This window comes from Rattus norvegicus, chromosome 14 (genome assembly GCF_036323735.1).
Source record: "Rattus norvegicus strain BN/NHsdMcwi chromosome 14, GRCr8, whole genome shotgun sequence".
Classification (NCBI taxonomy): Eukaryota; Metazoa; Chordata; class Mammalia; order Rodentia; family Muridae; genus Rattus; species Rattus norvegicus.
In genome coordinates this window covers 65,635,756-65,663,070 of record NC_086032.1, presented here as the reverse complement: position 1 = coordinate 65,663,070, position 27,315 = coordinate 65,635,756, and the positions used below count along the sequence as shown (strand labels likewise).

Sequence of the window (27,315 nt, the reverse complement as noted above, 5' to 3'; positions counted from 1 at the left end):
ACTTAATAGGTGTCATTTTTCAAAGCACAACAAACGCTGAAATAAAAGAAAAAGAAAAAATACAAACTGTCCAAAATTATCAGAGAATTAAAAGTTTTAATTTTTAACTCATTCCACTCATGGTTTTTGAAAGGGTTCTAAGAGTAAGATAGCTTTTAATCTGATATGATTTAATATTTCACTACAGAGGTTTCCTCTTAATAAAAAGAACTAGCACCCTGTCCTTAGAGACAGTGCAATACAATACACAGAGCATCCAGATTGGAGTACATTGGAGAACATGTAGCCAGACACCTACTCTTTCTCGGCCATGGTAAAAACACATTGTTTATCAGTTGTAGACTTTATTGTTGCTGTTGTTGTTGTTGTTGTTGTTGTTGTTGTTGTTGCTGTTGTTGTTGCTGTTGTTGTTGTTGTTGCTGTTTTGCTGATCTTAAGGTAGACCTTGAAATCCATCTAAAGAGAAGTCATTTTTCTAGCCTATTAAAATAGAATTAAAGAAGAAAATTATAGCCTCTTGGAGGTAGTTAATCCATCTCTAATATGAACCAGAATGCCTAACCACATACAGCCTATATTTGGTGAATGAATGTTTGGTGAATGAATGATTTGCTGAGCAGACTTTTCTAACACTGCATTATTACTGCTGAACAAAATCATCATATGGCCAAGCATGAGTAACAATTTATCTGAGTATACAACAGCCTTGCCAGCCATAACAACATTATAAATGAGACTCACAGGAATCCCTTGTTGAAAGCATGCCTGTCACAAAAATAAGTCCTGAAGTGAATTCTGTAAACAGATCAATAGAAAGTTTCAAATGAATAGGACTCTAGAAGTAATCAATGGCAGCTGAGTAAAAGATGCTGCAGGCTCTGGGACAGCAGAGACCATTATCTCTGAAGAAATTACCCAGCCAAGGCAGGCAGAAAAACAAGGCTGAGGCCCTTGTCAGGTTGGCTGGAATCCCCTCCTCCCCCGCAGTCGCACCCCTGCAAAGTTAATCTGCTTTCTAGGCTCTCTTGATGTTCACTGAAGATATGTAAGGTTAAAATTGTTGGCTCTTGGAGAGCTGTACCATATTTTCTTTAACATTCACACATTATCACAAGGAGTAGTCGTCTCATTAAAGGGAGCCTTATGACCACTTGGAGTGGGTAGAGGTGAGTGGGGATATCACATGTAACTCAAATGTATGCATGTGTGTTTACCAATAGCTTTTATGGTCAGTGCTTCCTGGGAATAATCACTATGAAAGCATTCTTCTTTGAGTTACCTCAAGCTGCCTGTAATCACCAACTGGCTAATCTGTTAGTCTATTTAAATCCATCTGGGACGTCTGTTTAGATAGCTCTTCTTAGTCCCTCTCCTCTGGGCCTTCCAGGTTATTTGAAGGTTCCTTTGACAGAAGAAGAATGGAAGTCCTCCAGAGAAAGCTCCAGATCCAAGCAGGATGGTCTCTCCCTGGTGTCTCATTGTTCAAGTCAGTACAGCCGCACCGAGTAAGCTTCTACCGTTGACACACCCTTCTCCAGCATTAGGCGAAGACTAGGTGGTTTCACTCTGTACTATAAATTGGCTTCATCAAGGTTTCTCTCTTTGCCTGAGTTCGGGGATTAGAGGTGTATGCCTTTGCTTGTCGTTCTCCAAGCTCAACTGCTACATTTGCTGCCTTGACATATTAGTATGTTGGAAAACTACCTTTACCTGAACTCTTTTCAACTGCTTTATTTCATGCCAAATCTAATATGATATGAATAAAAAATATCTTAGCATCATATATCAATATATTAATGGAATGATATTACTACTTTGAGGTATTCCTTGTTTGATTCATGCATGCCCGTGTACATGTGTACATATATATACATACATACTTGTGTGTGTGTGTGTGTGTGTGTGTGTGTGTGCGTGTGTGTGTCTAACTTCTAACTTCGTTGTATTTCCTTGAGATGACTGTGTTATGTTCTATGGGTTCATATAGCATCTGATCAGAACTTAAAAACTGACAACATTCTTGAATTCATTGCAAGGATGGGACATATGTCAGAGGAATTCTGCCAAATGCCACCAAAGTTATGTGCTTGATGAGAACAAGAGGCATTTCCCCCATCAGTCTGTTAGCTGCAGTTTTGTTCTTGCTGTTTCTGCTGCTTGCTGCTGTTGCCACTGTTTTCCTGTTAATGTTTGAGACAGGGCCTCATTAGGAGGCCTGAGCTGGTTTGACTCTTAGTGCCTTTGCCTCTGAGTCCTGAGATTACAGATGTTTACCATTGTACCCTGCCCTATATAATCCTTAACTCCCATAATACTTCTGAAGTTTGTTATCTTCATTTGAAAAATGGGAATTTAGAGATGTGAATGATACCTAAATAAGGTCACAGAGTACTAGAGCCCACCCAGATGCTGGCTTAGAGCCTTCCTGGGTTCTCATCCTTTTCTACTTCATTTCATCCTCACACTAGAAATGCTAATTACTGCCAAAGGAGCTGCCTTGCTGCCTCCTCCTTACATCCAGGGTCATCTGGAGACAACAGGGACTGTGGCTTTGACCCACGCTCCAATTCATTTCATTCAAATAAACAGACAAAACCAAGTGTATCTGAGATTAATTACTAAGGAAACTGTTTTTAACTTTAAGATAAACTGGTGGTTTGGGATTACTACATTTAATACACTGTGTCCGTGTGTTGTGTTAAACATGTCATGCTTGTACAAAGGAATATTATTTCCACGGTCTCTCGTATGTCATGGACACTTGATAAATAACGAGTAGCTGCAGAAGTTTCTATGTCATGGGAAATCAACGCTTTGATCAGCACTTAGAGACACAGCTTATCATTCACAGCCAAGCAAGAGCTTTGATGATTTGGTGCTGAAAAGGGAAACTGCAAATTTTCAGATGTGTGTAATTGCACTATCGAAATTACACAGGTCTGATTTCATTATAGTAAGTGCTAATTCAATGTCTGGTTCATTTTTGTAACTGGCACTAAAATGCTTTTACTCAGCATGCAATATGAAAACAGTAGATCATAGGATTTGAGGGAAAATGTTTATTGACTTGGGGGCAATTCAGGATAAGCAAAAGACTTTTAAAACTATGGTTTAAGTGGAGAGGAAAAAAAGACCAGAAAAAAATCTATTTAAGTTCTTAACATTTCTTGTACTTTGAATCCTTTCGTGGTTTTTTTTAATGCCTCCTCAGAACAATGCTTATAAATGAATAAAGGAACATATGCACGTAGAGAAGAAGCTCTTTCTACTAGGAGACACTGTAAAAATATTACAATAAAGGTTATGTAACGTGCCGATAAACTTTGCTGTGAAATATCATGCCTCAGTATGTACATGTCTAATACCTCTTATAATGTGTTAACATATAACATTATCAGCCCATTTTTACAGAGTTGTATATGGTTTCTATGTTTCTTCAGGACTTGTTATACTTCCTTAGTCAAAAGTACCTGAAGATTTTATTCTTATGAAAAATCACTGGAGCCCTGGATCTGTTGATGAGTCCCAAGTAAAGAGTCCCCCCACCAAAAGGCGTTTAAGTCTAGCCCTAAGAGGACGTGCAATAAGCAGAAAGCAAGGGGCAAGAGGAACCCTCTTCTTCTCTAAGACTAAGTGAGAGGAAGGAGAGCTGTTTGAGTAGAATTTAATTTAGAGCCAAATATACTCCTGCTGCACAGAACAAAATAAAATGCTATTTAAAAAACAAGTTTAAATAGATTTCAAGCAGACTGCCTCAAGAAAGCTTTTGAAAAAGAAATGGACTGGATTGTGAAGTGACTGACAGGACGGAGCCTCTCAAAACTTCTGATGTATATTTCATCAGAAAAAAAAATGAATGAAAGTTCAAAGGAAGAAAATGGTCAGAGCATTCATTGATTTGATAGACACAATAAAAGCAAATATGTTCTGTGTGCTGGGGGGCTGAAAGCTAGATGACTTATGTTGCACACTCCCAGATCTGCAGTGATAGAGCAGGATCTGCATACTACTCACTCAAGCAGGCACAGTGTAATTCCCTGGATTGGAATCAAAGGGAATTAATGGTCAGCAAAATAACACTGAGAAAGATCAGTATCAGCCAGTTAACTATCAATCCCTTAAAATAAAATATGGAGCAACCCTTCTTATTTAATGGATAATACATTAGCAGGTCATAAGGAGAGGCCACAGAGATGGTCTGTGTTTTCATGGCATACACATGCTACTCCCAAATCAGTTCTCACTGCCATCTGTTACGTAGTTACATTGTATCTTATTCTAATTTTCCTCCCCACAACTGTCACATTGAACTTGGGGCTCTTGGCCATTACTACTACACACCCTTCCTTTCTGTGGATTCCTCTTTGTCCACCTGGGTTTTAACAGTCACTTACTTTGACTCAGGACTTCCTGTAGTCTTACCAGATGCCTAATCTCAGGCAGATGCCTCCCTCTGGTCACCAGGTGCTCTCTAGCCCTGATTCTGTCTCTGGTCCTCTGGTCCTTATCCTTCTGCACAAGCAACGGTTACATAGCAAATCCTGGTTTAGGAAAGAAACGAAAGGCCTAAACTTTCTCCCCAAGTCAGCCCCTCCCAAAGTAGATATTGAGCAATGGCCTAGAAAAACAGGTAAAATGACTCATCCTCCAGAGAATTATTCAAATCTACACAGGGAAGTGGGTCTCTGTCTGGAAGGCTGTGGTGCTGCTTGCTGTTCAAAGCTTGTCTTGGATCAAACATGCACTATATCTTGTATCTATATTAATCAAAGTTGTCTCAGTTCCCACCATGGGTTCACCTTTCTCAATCTACCACCACCATGCTTTAAAGACACACATTCCTCTGTAGATTCTTCATATTCTGCTCTTATCCTGAAACTTAGGGGATGTCCAACTTCACAATAAACAGTACTGTCAGCAATTTATCACTTTACCATTTTAAAGCTCAGATGACTTTAGATATGACTTCTATATTTAAATACATTGTTTAATTTTGTTTTATTATTGTTCTTTTTTTAATTATTAAGTTTTTAATCCCAGAAATCTGACTATAAAAAAAGACCCATTAAACAATGCAGTGTTTAGAACATCCTACTTTTCCTTATGGCACTGAAGCTTCAGGCTTTTATTCAGAAAAGCCCTTATCAGCTAATGGGATGGATAGAGAAGTGAGCTGAACACTACCCAGAGGTGAAGTTACAGGACCCAGGCTTTTCCATGGTGAAGCTGTCAAAATACTTGCCTGTTTCAAAAGTAGCACTGATCCAATTAAAGTACTATCTTTTATTGTTAAATACCATACCAGCCCATTGTCTTCATTTCTGAAGGAAGATCTTTTTGTTCTAAAAGAACTACAATGACACTAGGACTTTGAGGCTTGTTTCTTTTTTATTTTATTTATTTCTATTTTATGTGCGTGGGTGCTTTGCATACATGTTTGTCTGTGTACCATCCAAATACCTACTATCCAGAAAACGGGTCAGATCCTCTGGAACTAGAGTTATAGACAGTTGTGAGCTCCTATGTGGATGCTGGAAATTGGACCTGGGTTCTGTCTCTCCCTGCCTTGAAACATCATGAGTAAAGTCATGTACCACCAATTGTGTTATGTTCCTGCACCATAAAGCTTATTGCAAAGGAGTTAGGGGAATAGAAACATTCTGGTTTTTGTTTCTGGTTTTGATTTTTAAAGTGTACATCCTCAAGAAGAAGAGATGTATAGAGTCATGGTCTTGTCACTAGGTGAAACAGTTTCTGAGGAAAGCTGAAGTCTGATCAGATTGAAAACCCAAAGGCAACAAACCCACGTGAGGCCAAGCAGAATCTAATTCTTGGCAATGCTCTGGGAGCTCTTTTTCCTGAGTCCTCTGCAGCCTCCCTGATCAGAGGTATCTGACCTGTGGGTGGTTCTGCCAAACTAGGAACTGATCTGATCCATAACCCTTTCTTCTCTTGCGAACCTGGCTGCAGAGTTTGTGATGTTCTCTTTTATTCAAGCTGCTAGATGTACTTTCTTCAATGTGGTCAGTTCATCAAGCCCAAGTTATTTTCTTCCAAGCAACAAATGATTATCTGATCCATAGTTGAAAACTATTGAGAAAACATAGGAAAGGATAAAGAAAAAAATCACGTATAATCCCGTCATTGAGGATAAACAAAGCTAGCGTTTATTCTAATTTCAATCTTATAGTAGCCCTTATAATAGTAAGGTAACCACTAAAGCTATCCATAAACAAAAATGCTCAATCCAAACCCAGGTCTGGAAAGTTCCCAGGTCTTGAGCTGTGCATCTGGCAACTCCCAGGGATGCTGGCTTGGGGTAAATACCTTACTCACTAGGGACATTTATCAAGGACAAACAAACCAAAAGGAGATATTTTTAAAAATGAAAGAAACCCTTTCTAACTCGGAATTTTCCACTTTTGCCTCTCCCGTGGATAGTTGTCTCTTTGTATATAGAAAGTTTTCTAAAATAAAATTGATAAATCACAGTGATAGACTGATAGGTTTGGGAACATACTAAAGTTTTAACCCTATATAATAAGCAATATTATTTGTTGATGGCTTAAGTCCTTGATTCTTTAGTTTTCTTCTAATAAAAAGTCCTTTGTTTTACTTTGCTGAATGCATGCTCCTTCTTTTAATAGTTTTCTTCTATATATTATTTATCAGGTATTTTCACCAGGGATATCATTCAATAAGAAAATATATTCTATAAACGACGTACAGTCCAAGGAAGATGGCACAAACTTGCCACCAAGTATGAAGTCAAGTTCAGTCCCCAGGACTCACATAGAAGTAGGAGAGAATCAGTTTCCACAAATTGTCCACTAGGTTCCAAACACTGTGCACTGTGGATGAGTACATATGCGCGCACACGCACACACACACACACACACACACACACACACACACACACACAAGCACACATGCACTTTCCCACACATGCACACAAATAAAGAGGAATAATTTTTTTTATTTCTAAACATTTAAACAATGAAAAGATATATTAATATATTTGAGTAAACACAGAGAGGCCATTCCCTACAGTTTGTTTAATGTTCGAGAATTTAAATGAAGGCTGCAAAACGAAAATGGTCTGCCAAGAAAACAAGTAAATATTGTTTCCAGTTATTAAGCAATGAGGTAGATTTAAAACATTCATCTCAAATCCATTCAGAAAAAATATTCTTCTATAACTAGGTTACTAGCCCCAGGTGAAAAAGGACGTTTGACTTATCCAATGACTTTGGAGCTGGAAATATTCAATGGATGAATTACATTCATTTGAACCCCTGCATCCAATGACATGCTTTTGGTAATACACAGAATTAGAAAATGTCTTAATAGCTAGGCTTGTGGAAATACCCCAAGAAAACTAAAACTATCAGTTTAATTATGTATTTACACCTTTCTATATGTTTTCAGTTGAGTTGGAGGCAGATCGTTGTTAAAAATAGTGTTCATAAAAGGTTGTCATTCTCAAACCTTTGGGTGGACTATGTTTTCTGGCACTCTGCTTGGTTCAATGTTATTTTGCTGTTTTATACAAAACAAGCAGTAATGTGTGTTTGTGTAAATCACGTAGCCTACTACTCTACTTTCTCATAGACCTAAAACTGAACCATGATGAGTACGGAATACAGAAGAGATTTGTCTCTACGCCACTAATAAGAAATGGTCAAAGCTGGTTCTCATTTTAAAAATTGAGTTTTCTAATATGATACAATATATTAAGCAGAAAATATATGTACTACAGTTGTAATTGTATGCTTTTTTCATACACTATTAGATGCTTTAAAATATAAGCTGTATCTGGAATGTTACCTCCTCTTTCCAAAATTATTGCATAATTTAAGAGAAATCAAGAAGGAAAGGAACATACAGTATAGAAGACTGTATTACTATGTTAATGATAGTTGCTTATTTGATCCATGAATGTCTTTATGAAGGGAGAATTTCTGTCTCGCTTTTGAGCTAAGAAAACTAAAGCTTAGAGTAATTAATTAGTTCAATTCACATTTCTTATTGTAATTACTCAATGCAGTAGTTCATATCATCACCCAAGATGAGGTGAAGAATCAGAAGAGGGGTTTTTTTTTGAAACTCATGCAAAGTTTCACAAATTTTGTGTTTAAGATTCAGTCTGGCATTTTCATTTGGGATTTTTGTGCAATGTCAATAATTACATTCTAGAATTTGGGCATGCTAAGGAGACAACACTTTATCATTAAACTATCCTCATAACCCTCCAGTTGGTCTTTAACATTCCAGTCATGAAGTTCAAATATAGAGGAGGAGCTTTTAGAACTGGGCTGCAGAGGTCTATGCAGATGGGAAGAGAAAAAGAGTGTAAAGAAGAAAGACAACATGGAGAGAACCAAGCAGGATTAAAATAGAAACTGAGAGACTGTGCTGCAAGGAAGCCTAGAGCAGTCTCTTTTAAATCCCAGAGTCCTTAACTTTTGTAGAAAAGAGCAGAGGGCATTTGAACTTGTGGACTTTGGAAAGCTTAACTTTTGCATGCATACCCCAAAAATTCATGACCAATAACAAAATATTCAACTGCATGGATGAGGAATTTCTCTACGGGTGTCTTCAGTACTTACCAAGGGCAAACAGATGCCCCCAGGAAAACAAAGCAATCCAAGTAGAGAGATACATACAAAATGGATAAAGGCATTTCACTGTAAGATGTTATTTAAAGAATCCTAAATACACAGAGCCATTGCTTCAGGGCATTGCTCTGTGTACTGCTTGACCTAAAACCTGAGAATTTACTTTACACTCTTCTGACTCCCATTCTTCAAAGACTCACAATTAACTCTGTACGAGTTTCACTGAAACATATGTGTTCTACAAGGCCAATGACTGCCCACACTTGCTCTTTTCATCTTTACATTATGGCTAAAAAAAATCCAAGTCAAGTACTTAATACTTATCAATTAAATGACCTTGTAATTGATTGACCAGTGGATGAAGTGAATAAAGAACGTACAACCAAATGAGTAGATAAATGGGTACTGTATCCTGTAACTACGTACTCCCATTTTTGGAGGCATTCAAGAGAAAGTTATGTAATAACATGGACTCATGCACGGGGTAAGTGGTTGCTCTGTGTGCTCCTTCTAAGCCCAGGACCCCTCTTTCTATTCACTATTTATGGCATGAAAGAATGGAGCTTATCTGTGGGAGACGCAGGAAGATATATTTTAGGATAACAATAAGACCTTTGGAAATAACTGACAGTTTTCTCCCTAAGCAAAAGTACTTTCATTTGCCGGTACCATGCTGGCCAGCTCTTGCCTACAAGCTACTGAGCAACAAATACTCCATTTCAAAAGGCAAAGCCAGTGAACGGCAGATGAAAAAGGCTACACTCAGGGCTACTCTGTCCTGAATGCTACCTGGGCTGCCTGAGAGGACTCTCGGAGAAGTATAGCACAGGTGATCTTGCTGGGAGAGAAGGAGCATGTGTGCTTCCTGTTGCCATAGTCAGGGGTATCCTAGGTCAAACACCAGTTCTGCAAGATGTCCCAAACATGAGAAATTAAAAGTTTTAAAAAGTGGTTCATTATTATTTCTTACCTTTCCTACACCAAAGGAAATAGCACTGATGTATAGAGCCTATTATATTTATAAAACTAAAAAGGTAGTGAATGTGCTTTGTATCAAGCATGGTCCAATGGAACAATCTTATGGAGTTCTAAATAGTATGGTTTAGAATGGGAAAGCAAGGAAATATAAAGAGGAAAAGGAAAGGGAGCAGAAAGGGAAAGTCCAAAGCAGGGAGGGGCCCATCCAACAGGGGAATAAAGAGGGGAGACCTAAGGGACTTACGGCAAAGGTTGAGGCCTTTGTTTTCTGGATGTTACCAAAGACATCCAAGAAAAGCAATGAAAACCTTACTTCCTGCTGGTGCTCCTTTTTCATCCCTTTCTAAACTTACCACCTCTTTAGATTCTGGAATCCCAGATACTGCCTTCCCTTTCTCTGAAACTCTCCTACCAGACAGTCTTCTGCCTCTCCCCATTACACAGGTAGCCATCAAAGAGCTGCTATGACAACCCAAATAATGTGCATAGACACCAACCCCCTTATTTTCTAGATTAGGTCTTTGCCTGGGGCTTCTGCAGCACCTGTGACAGTTAATAAGTATCTAATCTGTTTATTTTATCTTATTCTATTCTACCCACGAGGGTCAGCCCTTTTGTGTCATTTGAATTCCTAGCACTTTAAACAATTCCTGTCATGAAAGTGGGGATGGAAAAGATCAACTTGCCAGGAAGAAGAAGAGATGAGAAATGGAGGAGTGGAAGGAACATCTGACTTATTTACACAAGTGTTGGCTAATTGCATCCAGCATTCACTGTAGCAGCTCCTACTGGCAATGTAATAAATATAATATAATATAATATATAGTTAATATATAGTATATTCTATCCTATGGAACTAAATCAGCTCCATCCCTTCTGAGGGAAAAGCTTCATATAAAATAGAGATGTCATATTTAGTAAGTGGTAATATCTTTCTGCATTGTTATTGCACAGTCAAAAAAAAAAAAAGGCAGCCACAGCTTCCTTTCCTGACCCCTGATGCACAGCTCTTTATCCCAATGCCCAAGAATCACAGGCAATAGCAATGAATCATTTTCCCACCAGGGTTGATTTTGCACTCCCTTTCCACTGGTTCTATTCACCCACTTCCAGTCCGAAGTCAATCAAACTTTTATAACCGAATTCCCTTAACAAATGTGAAACTCACTTCCCACCAAACAGCCCTAATTTAGCACAAACTAAATTTCAAAGGAAATTTGACTGTGCTTCGCTCTAAATGTCAGAACTGGATATTCAGAGAGAATAATTAAGGGGAGGAGATGGTTTCATCCAATAAAAAAAAGATTGCTAGTTTGTGCAAAGCACTAAGGATATTAGCATTTTAAATACATTCGCTTGAAAATGCTACTAATGGCCATGCTGGAGTTTGCATAGAGCATGCCTCTCTGTCCTTACTGCCAGGAAGATGAGAGCTTTTGCTCTGGAATTCAAAGGACAGACACTGCCTCTTAAAAGGCAGATCTAGAGATGGGTGCTTCCTAGTTTGCCTGGATATGAATCACAACCACCCCTTTCGTGTAAGTTTAGAACCCCTTTCCCACCGAGTTTAGGGCAAGCGGGCTTGTATTCTTATAATTCATACATAATATTGTTCTTCTCTTTCTTTTTTCTTCTTCAAATCCATGTCATAGTTACTGTTCTATTACAGTAAGGAGACACCAGGACCCAGGCAACTCTTTAAAGAAAGGATTTAATCAGGTGCTTGCTTGAAGTTTCAGAGGGTTGGTATTTGATCGTGGTCAGTCAGGAGTCAGACATGGAGCTGGGACAGTAGCTGGGTGTCCATATGATCCAAAATTATGGCAGAATGAGATTGTGTGTGTGTGTGTGTGTGTGTGTGTGTGTGTGTGTGTGTGTGTGTGTGTGTGTGTGTGACACTAGGCCTCTCGTGGGTTTTTGTAAACCTAAATCTAACCCCCAATGACACATGTCCTCCAACCAAACTGCACTTCCTAATCCATCCCAAAAAGAACCAGAAGTTCTAAAATGCCAGAAAGACTTCAGAAATTTTTCCTTCCCAAACAAAAAGGTTCATATTGTTACGTTTTTATTTTTTCCTAATTTAATATCCACACGGGTCTGATATTTGTTTCTATCACAGCAAAGTTGACTTCTCAGTTAAGTGTCATCATCTGCTTCCCCTCTCTAACATGCACTCTTCATGCCCCCTTTTAAAAACACTGGGTTCTGTTTCAACTTGATATCTCCATATGGGTATATGATGTGAGAGCAGTGTCACTGGAGGCCATAAGTGACAGCAGCCTCTAAAACTGGAGTTATAGGCAGTTGTGAACTCCCTAATATGAGTACCAGGAACCAAACTCAAGGTATCTGCAAGAGCAGTACATACCTTAACCTCTGAGCCTTCTGTCCTCACTCCTGATGCTTTATTTTTTTCTTTCTTTTATTGGATATTTTCTTTATTTACATTTCAAATTTTATCACCTTTCCTGGTGGTTTCCCCTCCTGCAACCCCCTATCCCATCCTCCCTCTGCCTGCTTCTATGAGGGTTCTCCCCCACCCATCTGTTCCCTCCCTCCTCCCCCGCCCTGGCACTTCACTACACCGAGGCATCCATCTTTCACAGGACGAAGGGCCTCTCCTCATATTGATGCCCGACAAGGCCATGCTCTGCTACATATGCAGCTGGAGCCATGGGTCCCTCCATGTGTACTCTTTGGTTGGTGGTTAAGTCCTTGGGAGATCTGGGGGATCTGGTTGGTTGATATTGTTGTTCTTCCTATGGGTTTGCAAGCCCCTTCAGCTCCTTCAGTCCTTTCTCTAACTCCTTCATTAAGGGGACCCCATTCTCAGTCCAATGTATGGCCACAAGCATCCACGTCTCTATTTGTCAGGCTCTGGCAGAACCTCTCAGGAGACATCCAAATCAGGCTCCTGTCAGCAAGCACTTCTTGGCATCAACAATAGTGTCTGGGTTTGGTGGCTGCATATGGGATGGATCCCCAGGTGGGGCAGTCTCTGGATGGCCTTTCCTTCAGTCTCTGCTCCACACATTGTCTCTGTATTTCCTCCTGTGAGCACTTTTGTTCCCCCTTCTCAGAAGGACTGACGCATCCACACTTTGGCATTCTTACCAAGGTATTTAGCTGTAGGGTTTTTCCTAGGGCTGCAGAATTAGGTGCCCTCATACCAGTTGGTGTTTAAAGAAGTAAAAACTGAATCCCAAATTTACGAAGTCACACAGTTTATCCAAGTGAAAACATTTTATCATATTTTTATGCATCGGCAGTGGGATGTGATATTTATCAGGAAAACAAAAGCTGCTCAAGTTTATTGAAGGTTCAGGTCCCATCCGTCAGGGCACCAAGAGAAAACTGCTTTCAGCTTTTTTTTTCTTTTCATCTTTTATTTTATTTTTTTCCATTTGTTTTCATGATACTGCTTAGGAAACCAACATGTGTGCAGTAAACACTTTTGCTTTTTCCATGGTGTGAACATTAAAATTATATGGCTTGCTATACATAAAACCTCTGAGGGTCTCTGAAAAGAGTACAAGACATCACAAACAAGAAAACTATGCTGAAGGTGCTGACCACAATCAAAGATGTTCTTAGTACCATGCAACCTGCATACTATTCCCTTTAGAAAATGTCAACACAAAACATTCTTTAAAACAGAGAAAACCAACTTTTTCTTGTGTAAAAGGAGAAAGGAAATACGTGAGAAGGGCTCTTTTTATGAGTCAATTGTAATAATCTGATATCTTTGTCAGTACAGCCTGCTACAGCAAAAACGCCACAGATTAACATAGATGACTTAAATAAAGAGATGCATCCCTCATAGTTTTTGGAATCTGGATCAAGATGGCTCCACAAGGCCTGAAAGATGGCTTAGCAGGTAAAGGCGCTTTCTACCTAGTCTCAGGAATCTATATGCTGAAAGGAGAAAAGCCACTCCAAGAAGGTGTTCTCTGCCATTTCCTCTCACATGCACATTTTAACACACATGTTTGCATACCCCACACACATACACTCCAAATCGATAAGTACATAACATTTAAAAGATAACTATATGGCAGCTGTCTTAAGGTTTCATTACTGGGAAGAGACACCATGAACACAGCAACTCTTCTAAAGGGAAACGTTTAAGTGGGGCTGGCAGTTTTAAGGTTGAATCCATTATTGTCATGGAAAGAAGCGTGGGAACATGCAGGCAGACATTGTCCTGAGGAAGGAGCTGAGAGTTCTACATCGAAATCCATAGGCAACAGGAAAGACTGTTCCATACTGGATGTAGCTTGAGCACAGGAGACTTCAAAGCCAGTCCCCACAGTACCGTACTTCCTCCAACAAGGCCACATCTCCCAATTATAGCACTGCCTATGGGCCAAACTTTTAAACATATAAGCCTATGAGGACTGTAGCTATTTGAACCACCACAACAGCAGTCTTGTAATTGGAAATGTATAGGTGGCCCTTGTGTTCTTATTGGTAGAAAGCTAGGAGAGTTGGATGAGGAAAAAGCAACAGAGACACTGAGAGAGTGCCCTCATTTACTACTGCTCTGCTCTCTTCTTGTGAGGGCGCTTATGTCACTGATAGGACTTCATCCTTGTCCATTGCATATCTCCAATGACTTTGCCTCCTAACATCTTCATCTTGGGAATTAGATGTCTGCATGAGACATTGGAAGAAGTAGAAACATTTTCTTAATATCACCTGAGGAGAGCTTTACTTTATAAAGGGGTTACAAATACAGCTGAAGTGGGGAAATCGCCCCCTTTGCCAATAAACCTTGTTAAATTGTTTCAAACACAGAGAAGAAAGAAATTCAATATTCTCTCTTAGTGATTACCATACTTAAGGAAATTATGCTAAACTCATTTGCATGTAGATGATTCAGCCCTTAGAATAATGATTTCCTTAACTAACACAGTTATTATTATAAATGACATTATATGATAGGAAAGATTAAAGGAGATTGTAACCAGCATTGGCATATTCAAATCTGTAAAGAAAATACTACTGAAGATGGAAACCAGTTGATTTTGTAGGGTGCTTCCCTTCCTCAACCTACAAAAGTCTTGCTATTAGATTTAGGGTTTTAAATGTACTGTAGACAATTATGTGAAGTAAACAAATCCTCCCATTTAAAGTCTGAGCTATGGGTTTTGTAGTGCGTTGGTCTGATGGGTTGGTCTGATGCTGCTTATATTCTAATGCTAAATACTGGCCTCAAGCTCTGGTAGGTCCCCACCTCCACAAGCATCTGTAGATTCTCATGTACATGATGCTATATAATCCTTGCTCCCCAATTTAACTGGCCAATAAAAAGGATTGAGCCTGTGATTGGGCAGTGGGGGGAGAAAGGTAGGTTTTGAGCATTGAGTGAGAGGTTGAAGATAGAGAGAGAAAAAGAGAACACAGAGGGGCAGGAGACCAACATGAGAAGAGATGGATCATGAGGGGGTGGCCAGAAAAGAGCAGCAGGTAACAAGGGACATTTTGGCTGGGAATAAGTTAAGATAGATCCAAACCTGCCCAATATAGACTTACAACTTGTAAATAAAATATGTAGATTGTGTGTCTTTTATATGGGCTAGCCAGAATATTAGTCATTTTTCAATGTTTACTTTCAGCTATTATATCCTGACAACCCATTCCTTATACAGTGCTTATTGGGTATCCAACATTATTCTAAAATTCTACTGATAATTATTTCATGTCATTACTCTAGTCACTCTATGATTTACACTTATTAGCTATGATTATTATCACCAGCATATAAAGGAGAAAACTAAAGAGAGAGAACTTACTTATTCTAAGAACTCATGCCTAATAATAATGATGGGCCTGCCATTCAAATACAAATGGTCTGGACCAACAAATACTCATTCTTTACCTCACTAAAATCCACCCACACCATCAGGTAAGTAATGAGGGGAAACTGAAGTGACCAAGAATGGTAGCAACCAATACAGGCAAAATGTGAAGGCTTCCTCTCACATAGACTCTTAGAAATTATTTTCAATAATGATAGGTGAAAAGATTCCCAGGCATATTTTTATAATGATTTTGTACCCAAGTTTTATAAGCAAAGGAGAATGAGATAAAGATGATGAGAACAATATAGCAGGCTTCCTTTAAAGCTATGGGGCGTAGCCTAAGGAAAGGACCATCTCCACAGACAATGCCTTGGCTTTTCTTTCACATGCCCTCAGGCCAGATCTAGCCACCTATTCCCTGGTGCTTCTGTATTCTGTAGAGCCTGTTGTACTTTGCACTACCATGTTGCTACTTCTATCCACCACCTTCTGCATGGCTCCTGCTCAGCTCAGAACTGGATCATAGGTACAATGTTGTTGCCTCAAATCACCGCAGCAGTCTTGGTTTCCTAATTGAACTGGTAAGCCGCTATTGCTTTGTGTGCTCTGGTCTTTGGATCTCTGTTTTCACATAGAACTTAGTTCTTTCTTTGCAGACAAATGGAGGAGCTTTCCATCATTACCTATATTCCCATGACTAGGACTATCAAAGTCATTAAGTTAAGCATTTATCATTCATTAAATGCAATTGCTCATGAACCACACAGGATAAGAACAACCACCATTAATAGAAGGGAGGCAGGGAGGACTCCCTTGAGAAGTGACATCTAATTTGAGAGTTTATAGACAGTTTCAACTTGTGAAGACCAGAGTTAAAACTGTTGGGCAGAGAGATTTAAATATGCAGGAAAATACCTGATGCTACTAAGACACCAATATGTTGGAAAAAATAATATACAAGCAGACTGACAGGGTGGCTTGGTATGGGGCTATGGAACCATACAAGATAAAGTAGTATAACTTTGTGGTATGTTTCTTCCCCTGAATTATAGATAGTGTTCTCCATTCACAGATTCTCTTTCGAAAGTTTTAATGAATTCCTGTCTAAAAATATTAAATAGAAAGCGACAGATATAAACAGGTTGGCAAGTTGACACAGTGGGTGAGTTCCCTGCTACCACACCAAGCTTGACAACTGAGTTCAATCCCTGGGACCTATGTGATGGAAGAAGAGAAATAGTTCTCCTAAGGTGTTCTGACCTCCACACATACTCTGTGAAATGTGCCCTCTTCCAAATAAATAAATATAAAAAGGGATGAATTTGAAATTTATTCTGCTCTGAATCACACGATAAAATTGTACAGTGTCTTGCTCCTTCTCACCTGGGATATGAATCACTTATTTGCCTAGAATTTTCACACTTTATGTTCTAACTGATCATTAGTCACCTAATGGCCTTCTCAATAAAAAAGAAAGACATCAATTATGATAACTTAGCACTGCTTATGAGGTAGTAGTAGTCCCAGCTTACTTATTAATGGTCCCAAAACACAACTAAGGCAAAGAAGAGCCATGAAGTGTTCTCTATAAGGGGGAAGGGGATGCTATACATAAAGTTTGAGGTGAACTGTGATATGGAACATTCAGTGGAGGTGCTGTCACATGTCCCTTCCTGTACAAGGATCACAAATGTTCAGCGTCATCATGAACAATGTCCCCATGCTTACTTATTAGGATATTAAGAGTCCAACCTATCTAGTGACCATCAAATGTAGTTTTCATATTACTTTTAGAATTGTTGATGGGATTGCTGGCTTTACTAGTCATTATGGAAGAAGCACAGGATTCTTTGATGCTTACCTCCTGAACCAGAACACGTGACTGCGTGCCACATAGGCTGCCATTCATTTCCTTCATACACAGAGTAAAGTATAAGATCAAAGCAGAGGCTATGAGGTAGAAAGCCGTTAGAAAGGTTCGGCTGTTTTCATTAACATGTTTGACTTAAAGAAGGCTTGGAACTACAAGGGAAAAATGAATTCAAATAATTCATGTACATTCCCAACATACTCATTCTGCATTTCTAAAATAAATTCTAAACTCCCTGGAAATATGCCCCAGCCTTACAAGGATGCCTCCAATGTGATGCCATCACCTGGAGATGTTCTCTATAGAGTAATAAATTTGGAGTCATAGAGATTTATTTCTATTTGTGTTATTAATGAAGTGTCCATCCAGGTACTATGGACTGGAGAGAAATCCTAGTGGGTAACCTGTTTGCTTACTGGTGTTAGGACTCAAGTTCAGATCCTTAGAACCCACCTAGGACTTGGTAGTGTCCATATATAATTCCCACTGTTCCTAAGGCAAGATTGGATGCAGAGAAGACACATCTCTTCGAGCTCCTGGACTGCTATATGTAGCAATGAAGAACAAAGCAACTGTGCCTCACACAAGGCAGAAAGGGACAATAGTCCCTAGAGACAATAGACAATATGTCTTCTAATGACCACATGTATTGTAGGTATAGGAGTTTGTAATAGCCAAATACAAAATCCTAGATTTTATGAGGTCAACAACATGCATAAACACACACACACACACACACACACACACACACACACACACACACACACTACAAAAACATGCGCAAAATTGTTTATATTTGTAAATACTCTCTAATTAATTATAAGAGTAGAACATCTTCATAACAATATTCAAAGGCTCAATATATGCCTTTGCCCAGCTAGGCCAGGAATTATGATCCAACTGATGTTTCAGTTTTATTTTTCTACATTTTTCTAAACATGTAAGAGAGATTAGAAAAATTTTAATTATATTTCTGATATTTTTAAAACATTGTGATAATTTATATTTTTAAGATAAAAACTCCTTAGATTTATAAAATTGCTAGGCTTCAAGAGGTATATTAGGATAGAGATATAGATCAATAGTAGAGTATTTGCTTAACATGCACGAGGCCCTAGTTTCAATTCCCCAGCACCACAAAAAAATCTATTAATTCTCACCAAGAAGCAAGATGCATATAGCTAGAAGAGTGTTTTTATTTGAATTCCTATAATATATAAATTGCTTCATTTCTCTCCTCATTTCTAATTTTCTCCTTAGACAAATTCATTATAAACAAGAAAAAGTTAATAACAAAGCAATCAGACATTTACATAGTGTTTGTTTATACATTGTTTCAACAACAACAACGATGGAATAAATAATTGTTAAATTTAACTACCTTGGACTTGAACACTTTCTTCAGCCAAAGAAGAGCCTATATTTTATGTGGTATGGTTGTTTAAAGGAATTTAAAACCAACAGTTTTCTTGAATCTATAAAGTTATATTTCTGAAAGATTTTTATAAGCCAATATACATTGCTGTAGTAGATCTCATCTGAATTGGCTTTTTTAGAGCTGCTGCAGACCAATTGTGTTGCCTTCATTCCCTGTTTTAGGATCCATGAAAGCATCATTCATAGCATAAAGAGGCATCTACTTTACTACAAACACGTTTTATATTCTATGTGTCCAGAAGAATTTGTCAACTAGGTCTTTTTGAATGAATATTTTTCATTGAAATACACTTATTAATGTAATCTTGTGACAACTATTTCTTAGAAAGTTGCTTTGACTGAACTAGACTTGGTTTTTCAATTCTAGTTTTAAAATCACAAAACTGATGGGGGAGAAATACAGAGGATCAGGAATTTGACAGTAGGTGTATAGCAGTGGGGGAGGGGAACTGAGTGTAGCCACTAGAAAGTCCCAGATAACAGGAACTCAAGAGGTCCAACAGGGAGGAGTTTAGCCGAAATACCTAATAAAGGGGAGAGAGAACCTATAGAGGCCATATCCAGTGGATAGGCACGGTCCTCAGTAGAGATATGGGGTTACCCACCCACCTCAAAAATATTAATACAGAATTCCTCCTGTCAAAAGGAAATGCAGGGACAAAGAGTGGAGCAGAAACTGAAGGAAAGGCCATCCAGAGACTGCCCCATCCAGGGATACATTTCATCTGCTGACACCAAACCCGGACACTATTGCTGATGCCAAGAAGCGCTTACTGACAGGAGCCTGGTATAGCATCCCCTGAGTGGATCTGCCAGAGCCAGACCAATACAGATGCAGACATACACAGCCAATCATTGGACTGTGTGCAGGGATCCCCATGGGGAAGGTAGGGCAAGGACTGTAGGAGCTGAAGGGGTTTGTAACCTTATAGGAAGAACAACAATATCAATCGACCAGACCCTCCAAAGCTCCCAGGAACTAAACCAACAACCAAAGAGTGCACAGGGGGTACCCATGATTTCAGCTGAATATGTAGCTAAGGATTGTCTTATCTGGCATCACTGGGATGGGAGCCCATTGGTCCTGCAGGGGTTTGATGACCCAGAATAGGGGAATGTTAGTCCACTGAGGCGGGAGTGGGTGGGCAAGTGGGGGAGGACCCTCATAGAGGCAAGGGGAGAGAGGAGGGATAGGGGATTTGTAGAGGGGAAACTGGGACGGGGAATAACATTTGAAATGTAAATAAATAAAATAACTAATTTTAAAAAACCCACAACATTTCTGAAACGTATTAGGTACACCACTTACGACTCTGACTGCATGAAGGAAAACTGAAGTAATAAAGAAGCTAATAGCTATGTCAAGGAAATATGGAATTTTCCATTTCAGCAGATCATGTCATCCAAGATATAGTGCAACTATAAAATCTTCAGAAGCAAGCATTAAAAAACTCTTAGTCTAACAAGGCTTATTTTATCATTTAAAAATAATTGAAATGAAAGTTTAACATTGCCCTGTTGTTCGACATCACTAAGATATGGACATTTCCATTATCAATGTTGACTTTTTTGTGTGTGAATATGTGTGTGTGTGTGTGTGTGTTTTCTTTAGTTTTATGTTTTTAAAGAAAATTTTAGTTTATTCCTTTGCACAGTATAGAGACGTTCTAGTTTCCTTTCTGCGAGTGTGATAAACATTATGACTCAAAATAACTTAAAGAAATGGTTTATTTTGGCTTATGCTTCCAGATCACAGTCCATCACTGAGGGAAGGCACACCAGGAACTCAAGCAGAAACCATGAAAGAAACCTGCTTCCTTTCTTTTTCTTTATTAAAAAAAAATCATATAATTTAATCATTTTCCCCTTTCTCTAAATCCTTCCAGATTCTCCATACCTCCCTACTCACCCAACATTGACTCCCCCCTTTTATAAAAAAAAACCAAGAAACAAAGCCAAAAATCAAAAAAACACATTTCCAAAAGCAGAAAATGAAAATCAAAAATAATAAAAAAGACAAAAAATGTTAAAACCAAGCAATAGTCAGCAAAAAGTTCACAAAAACACCCTTGGGTTTATTCTGAGTTAGCCAACTATTCATGGCTAGAGACCTGAGCTGCAATGTACTTTACATACCCAGGGACACTCCATGGGAAAAAGTAACATTTTCCTATGCCATTGAGTATCAGCTGAAGATCACTTCTCAGCTGAGGTAGAGCCTTGTGTTTTTCTCTCCCACTTAGTGCTGGGACTCCATTTGGCTCGGATTTGGTCCTGTGCTTTCTGTCACATCATCTGGGATTCATCTTTGTATTGGTCCTATTGTGTCTGGGATGCTATTTCCTTGGAGGTATCCACCACCTATGGCTCTTAAAAGTCTTTCTGTCTCCTCTTCCACACAGATCTATGAACCCTGAAAGTTCAGGTTTGATAAAAAAACAAAAAAAAACAAAAAAAAAACCAAACAGACAAAAAACATACCATTTTACTGGGTTTTCTAAATGTACATTGAAACTGTATGGGTCTCTCTGTTATTATCAACTACTGCAAGGAGAAGGGCTGATGGAGGCACTGATCTGCGGGTAAAGCAATGTCTTTAAGAGACACTTTATTGCTGTGTTTATTTAGCAGTATAATAGTAGTAGTTTTTTCCCTGTGTTGATGATCTATCCAGTCCCAGATTCTTGGCTACTTTACCAATGTCATGTATGGGCCCCTGTATAATGAAAAGATAGTTATTGTAATAACAATTGAACCACTATTGCAACAGTATGTCTTGCAGACAGATCACTGGTGTTCGTTACAGATTTTGTAGCTGCGTGGTTTTGAGCATTCTTATACAGCCCAGAGTCCCCTGCATAAGAATGATGTTGCCCAAAGTGAGGTCATGTCACACCAATCATTATTTAAAACCTTTTTTTGGTAGACAAGCCACAGGCTAATCTGCTCTGGGCAATTGCTCAATTGATGTTTTCTCTTTTCACATGACTCAAGAGAATGTAAACATTAATTAGCCCAAGGGATAAAATCTCTGACAGCATGAAGACTATGCTGAGTAAATGTCATGGACATTAGAACTCAGTTTTCTCCTTACTTGTCCCATTAAGTACCTTATAGAAACTAGTCAATTCTTCAACGCTTACTTCTGCAGCTACCTCTCACTTTTTTTCTCTTCTCCTAAATCCTATGTTCTTTCTCCTGATGACCTCATCTATCTTCTTATTGAGTTGAAGAGTTTTCTTTCCTTGTTAATTATGCCTTTCCTCCTAATTCTCTGACTTCAGAGAACATCTTTTATGTGGATGCCTTGGGAAGCTTCATTTGGTGTGTGCTTTTTCTCTTTTTTAGTGGTAGAATAAAGTCATAGAAAAATGAAATAGTTTTGAGCAAATTCAAATAGACAAACAATGACATAGTATTATTTCTAGATATGTGGCGAGTACAGAAGATGAAGTTCTCTAAGGTGGCAGGTTTGCCAGTTTTGTGAACAAGAGATTTGCTTTTAGAACCATTTCATTTGCACAATACAGTGGCGGGAGCCATGAGGCACTCAAGACTCATGCTGTCTCCATTCAATTCTGCCACTTATTAGCCATGTAACCAGGGCAACCTGTCTATGTTCAGAATTAGGAATGATAATGAATCCCATTTCATAGGATTGCTGTGAGAACTGAGTAAGTTCATAGATTTCAGGCTGTTAGCATAGGGCCTGGTAGAATACAAGTGCACAAATATTAAATTACTATTATATCCTGGATTTTACTAGACTAGTGAGATTCCGGTTAGTAATTGCGATCAAAATAACAACATTCACTAAGAAGGAAGTTCTCCTGAGTGAAAAGGACAGCTCAGAAAATGGTCCATAGCCTGTACTGTCAGTGAACTGGAGCAGATACCCCCTCCAGTGTGTCCCTCCCAGTGGTGATTATCTGTGGTGTACACTATATTGCTAAATGGCCATGTATTTCTTGAGGTCAATGAGAAGTTCTTTCTGAAAATAAGGTTCATGCTTTGCTCTCTGCATTTCTTCTGCATTTTTGTTTTAAAGTCTCTTCTACAGCAGGCATCTTGTCTGAGCACGGGCTGTGTTCCTAACTCTGTGACAAGAATGAGAGAACAACAAAATAGTCGCATAATAAAAGTCCTGTGTCTTTGGAAAGAGCCAGAAGATAAACTATTGCTTATCCTATGACATAGAAATGCCTATGGTTGAACAGAAAATTCAGAAGAGCAGCCATGGGGAGTTAAGCTATGGCAAGAGAGCACAATCTGGAACTTCAGCTGAGAGTCTCAACTTCCCTCATTTGGCATTTGCTAGCTCCTGTTGTGAGTTCCTGATTTGACGCTATCTGTGTCTGCTTCTATTTGTTCTTTTGCATGAAAGCTTCACCCACAGAAACTCTGTTCTGCCTAGAACTCTCTACTGAAAACTCTAGCTTATTATCTTAAAGGGATTTAAGACAATCCAATCCTCATTTGGATTCTGTTGAATGTTTAGTAGCCCCAATTTCATAATACTACCTTTTTACTGTTATTTATCTGCCTACATGGGAACTTCTCCAGAGGGAACCTATTGCTTTGCCTGGGACTCTTCCATATTGGAAACTCTAAAGGGCTTCCCCAGTAAATTTCTCCTGGCAATTTGAATGCTAGAGTTGGTGATGTTTACTATCAATGCATCTATATACTGTTCTATCTATGTCTTGTTATGTATTCTTTTACTTTGGCTTGCTCTCTTTGTAAGAAATTCACTCAACTCATTCAAAACTGAAAGTATGGCTATTCTAGAACATTCTCTGGGCAATACAACATTCTATCTACTTCAACCAAGCTCAGATCACTGATTTTCACCTCTCCTCTTTCTATGGAAATGCCTCTATTTTGCTTATTAAGCCAAATCTAGATGGCTCCTTGAGTCACCTAGGTATTCCAAAAGAAGTCAACAAACAGTCTGTATAGCAATGAAGTTTGAAGAAATTAACAAGAATCCTCAACTGAACATTTCATAAAGTAGGTGCCTTTGCTCTAATCTGCACATACTGTTGTCCATATAAGACGACTATGCAGCAGAGTTTATCATTTCCTCCATTTCATGCAAGAGAGTTTATTTCTTGTTAGGTGCTTAATATGCAAAGATAATTTGCCTAGAGGAATACAACTGTGACCTTAGATATTAAGTCAGAATGAGGATGGACATTTAGCTCTATTATTAAAGGTAAAAGTGGGATGGATACTTGAAAGAACATGGTAAGGTATTACCAGTTCATAGGTCATAAAGACCAGATCCTGGGGATCCAGTAAAAGCACAGTACAGTCCAGCACCAGTAATGATATAACTAATGTTATGGTAGTGATGTCATAGGTTGGCATCAGCTATTTATGTGGATAATTTACTTAAATTAGTGTAGGTGTGCTCAATGGCATTCTCAAACAATGAAATTTCATAATGATGGAATACATTCTCACCTTTAAGCAATACATGACTCTGCATATACCGGTAGTGCAGGGAGTAGCAACTGTAATGTGTGGGGGGGATTACATTTGCAATGAGTGGGGTACGGGGAGTCATGACCTATTTCGTTGGACACCAGAAACAGATTAGGAAGACAGAGAATAAGGTACGTGATATTGGTGTGAGTTGAATCATTCAGATCCACATTTTTAAGATAAATATTTGGACACATCTGACAAAATACTGGTGAGTTACTGAAATATTTCATATTGGAGATGAGCCTCTCCTATTTGGGATGCTTGCATTGCTTGGAGTATGCACCCTTTCCTTGAGTTTAACTCTTTTTAGCTTATTTGTTATTATTAAATAAAGCCTTATATAAATATCTAGAAAACTATGCGTTACTTCAAAATAATAGAACAATATATCTTAGAGACACATTTCATATTTAAGGCAATATTTATAACCTTTGAAGAAATACAGACATGTATTGATTATATTAATATAGTTTTGAGAATAAGCGCATTTTTTTAATTTGGCAAAAATTCTAGTATGTTATGCATGCTGGTAAGACATCAAAACAAAAACATGCTTTAAAAGCAAGGTTCTAATTTACATAGCAACTTAATTGACTCTGAGGTCTTCAACTTCTCTTCTATCCCAAGTGATATCTTCTCCCCTTACTCTAAGCATCGTGAAAGAGTAAGCAGGCTTGTGGAACACAAAGTTATTCTTGCAAATTCACCCTCATCATAAATCAGTGTCATTTGAACTCACTTATAAGTAAGGACTAGCCAACATGCTTTACCATGAGATTTGACAAAAGTCATCAAAATTCTTTTCAGTTCATGATTAATCATTATTTGCTTTTTGAATCTGTGTTTTTAATAGTAATGTCTCTTAAAATGGTGGGAAAATTGTAAGTATATTTTTAATGTGAAAATATGACAATCATCTTTATCTTTTCTGTAACTTTAGGTTTAGGGAATTAATTATCAAAAATTTGATACTAGGTCACAAAATAAATCAGATTGATAAACAGTTTGAGGAAGAAAAGGCTTTTATAAGAGACTCTTGAGTGTGAAAATGAGTGAGTCTTCTGTATGTTTGTCTTGCCCAATTACAATGGATTAGTTTTGATATATTATGTTATATTATATTATTTGTTCCATTAATTGTCATCCCTTAGAAGTCTGCTTGTTTTCTAATGAAAGACAGAAATGGAGTAGATCTGATGGGTGAGGTAGAGGGAGAGGAAATTTAATCAGGATATATTATGTGAGAAAAATCCATTTTCAATAAAAGGAAAATAAAAATCTGCAAGGCATCTCAATTGAAATGCCAAGGTGGCTGACCTGATCCCACAGAGAGAGGCACACTTTGCTAATTTGGTGGACTATTCATTTTTTTGGATGACTGCGCTTCATTTTGCCTCTATATTACCCAAGTAACAATAAACCCATGCATGGTTCACTTAACGAAAAGAGCAGTGCCATCCCATGAAGCTAAAATGGTCACCACTCCTTACTTTAAAACTGGCAGAGTTCTAGAAAGAAAAATCACAAAAGACCTCATGTGGCTAAATTAAGGAAGCAAACAGTGCATTTTACCCACTAACTGCATTTGATTCCTTGGGTCGAGTTTATATCTTCCATAAAAGTAATGTTTGCAATACAATGCACAAGTGAGTCACACTTCAGTTTTGCATCCTACATCTAGTCAAATGGAATATTGCAGACACTCTGTCAAGGATCTGCACCTTTGAGTATTTCCTGCTGCACTTCTCAATGAAACTATCTAAGTTCTCTTCCCTATTTGCATTTTATGTGTTCTCCATTGCACATGCTCCAGTGAATGAACATATGCTCATCTAGGAAATGTTCCCCATTCAGATCCACTTCAAAAAGTTTAGTTTCCCATGTACTATTTAAGAAGCCTGCTTGAATGTCATTTTAATGACTGCATGATTGTGTGTCTCATGAAGCTAACACTTTTGAACAGCCCTATTTTTTAGGGTTCAACATTCATGCTAGGCCTTTTGCTGTAATATATAGTATTGGAATGAATATGATTTCCCACAAGCCATCACATAAATTCCATGCTTCTTTTAAGGTTAGAATCTGAGAAGAGGGATTTAATGTTCAGAAATTCTCTTTAAGTTATCAAGAGATAAACCAAGCTTTCAATATCATTGTATGGTTAAAAGCATTCTATTTGAATCTATTTGGAGTAGAGTGTTTCTTTAAAACTATAGAATGAATTTTAACCTAATAGGATGTTCTTAATTTGTAGGCTGACCAGTAGAAGTGGTCTGGCTCAGAAAGGGTCATTTCATCATTTATACTATTTAGAATTATCTTTGATGACAAGAAGAAATTCCACTTTTAGTTGGTTTTATTATTGCTATTCTCTGCAGTCAAGGTGTCCCTTTAGGTTCCTAATTTAAATATAAATTTATAACTGTAAGAAAATTATAGTAAATTATTAACATAGAAATTCTCTAGATTACTTATTTAACATTTTTGCCATGTGACTTTCAAGTATCCACATTACACTAAGTGCTAGAAATAGAATATTAAATAAAACAAAGTTTGGGGTCAAGAAGTCAGTGCTGGCTGGGGTTGCAGCTGATTTCTATTTCTTTCTACATATTTGCAGTTCCTATGTTTTATAAAAATGGGAAATTTATTCTGTGTTGTTAAAGTGAACCAGTGAAGCAGTGAAATTTTATTGTCTATTCCTTCAGTAGATCTGGGTCTTCATACAGCCATTGAAAAGTCTAACATTGAGAGTCAATGTATGTTAGATGCAATAGCTTATGCCTGTAATTCTAATACTCAGGAGGTTGATGCAGGAAGGCAGGTACTAATTTGAAGCCTGTCTGAACTGCACTGTGAGTTCTAGAAGAGACACTGTGTCTCATAAGATAGAAAGACAAATAAACTTGAACAATGTAGATTGAAAAGTACTAATGTTTCTAGGTTCAGTATAAGTCCTATTCTATCTTCTACATCAAAAATATTATCCTAAGAAGCCCATAAAGAACCTCAGCTACAACTCATGACTGTCTCCACACATAGAAGCACTATGGCAATAACAGACTCTAAAGGATGTTAAGGGTTGTATCTGACTCATTGCTCACCTGGATACTAT

At 38.2% G+C, this 27,315-nt stretch overlaps 1 protein-coding gene and 1 long non-coding RNA gene across 4 annotated transcripts in view; both read right to left on the bottom strand.

Moving 5' to 3' along the window:
- Kcnip4 (potassium voltage-gated channel interacting protein 4) overlaps positions 1 to 27,315 on the bottom strand; it is a 1,150,698-nt gene that overhangs the window by 1,080,924 nt on the left and 42,459 nt on the right.
- Positions 1 to 27,315, bottom strand: part of LOC134481849 (uncharacterized) — a 120,559-nt gene that overhangs the window by 51,237 nt on the left and 42,007 nt on the right. Inside the window, exon 1 of the long non-coding RNA XR_010057709.1 lies at positions 299 to 27,315. This exon is cut by the window's right edge and continues 42,007 nt beyond it. This is a non-coding gene — a long non-coding RNA (uncharacterized LOC134481849). The remainder of the gene's footprint in view (positions 1 to 298) is intronic.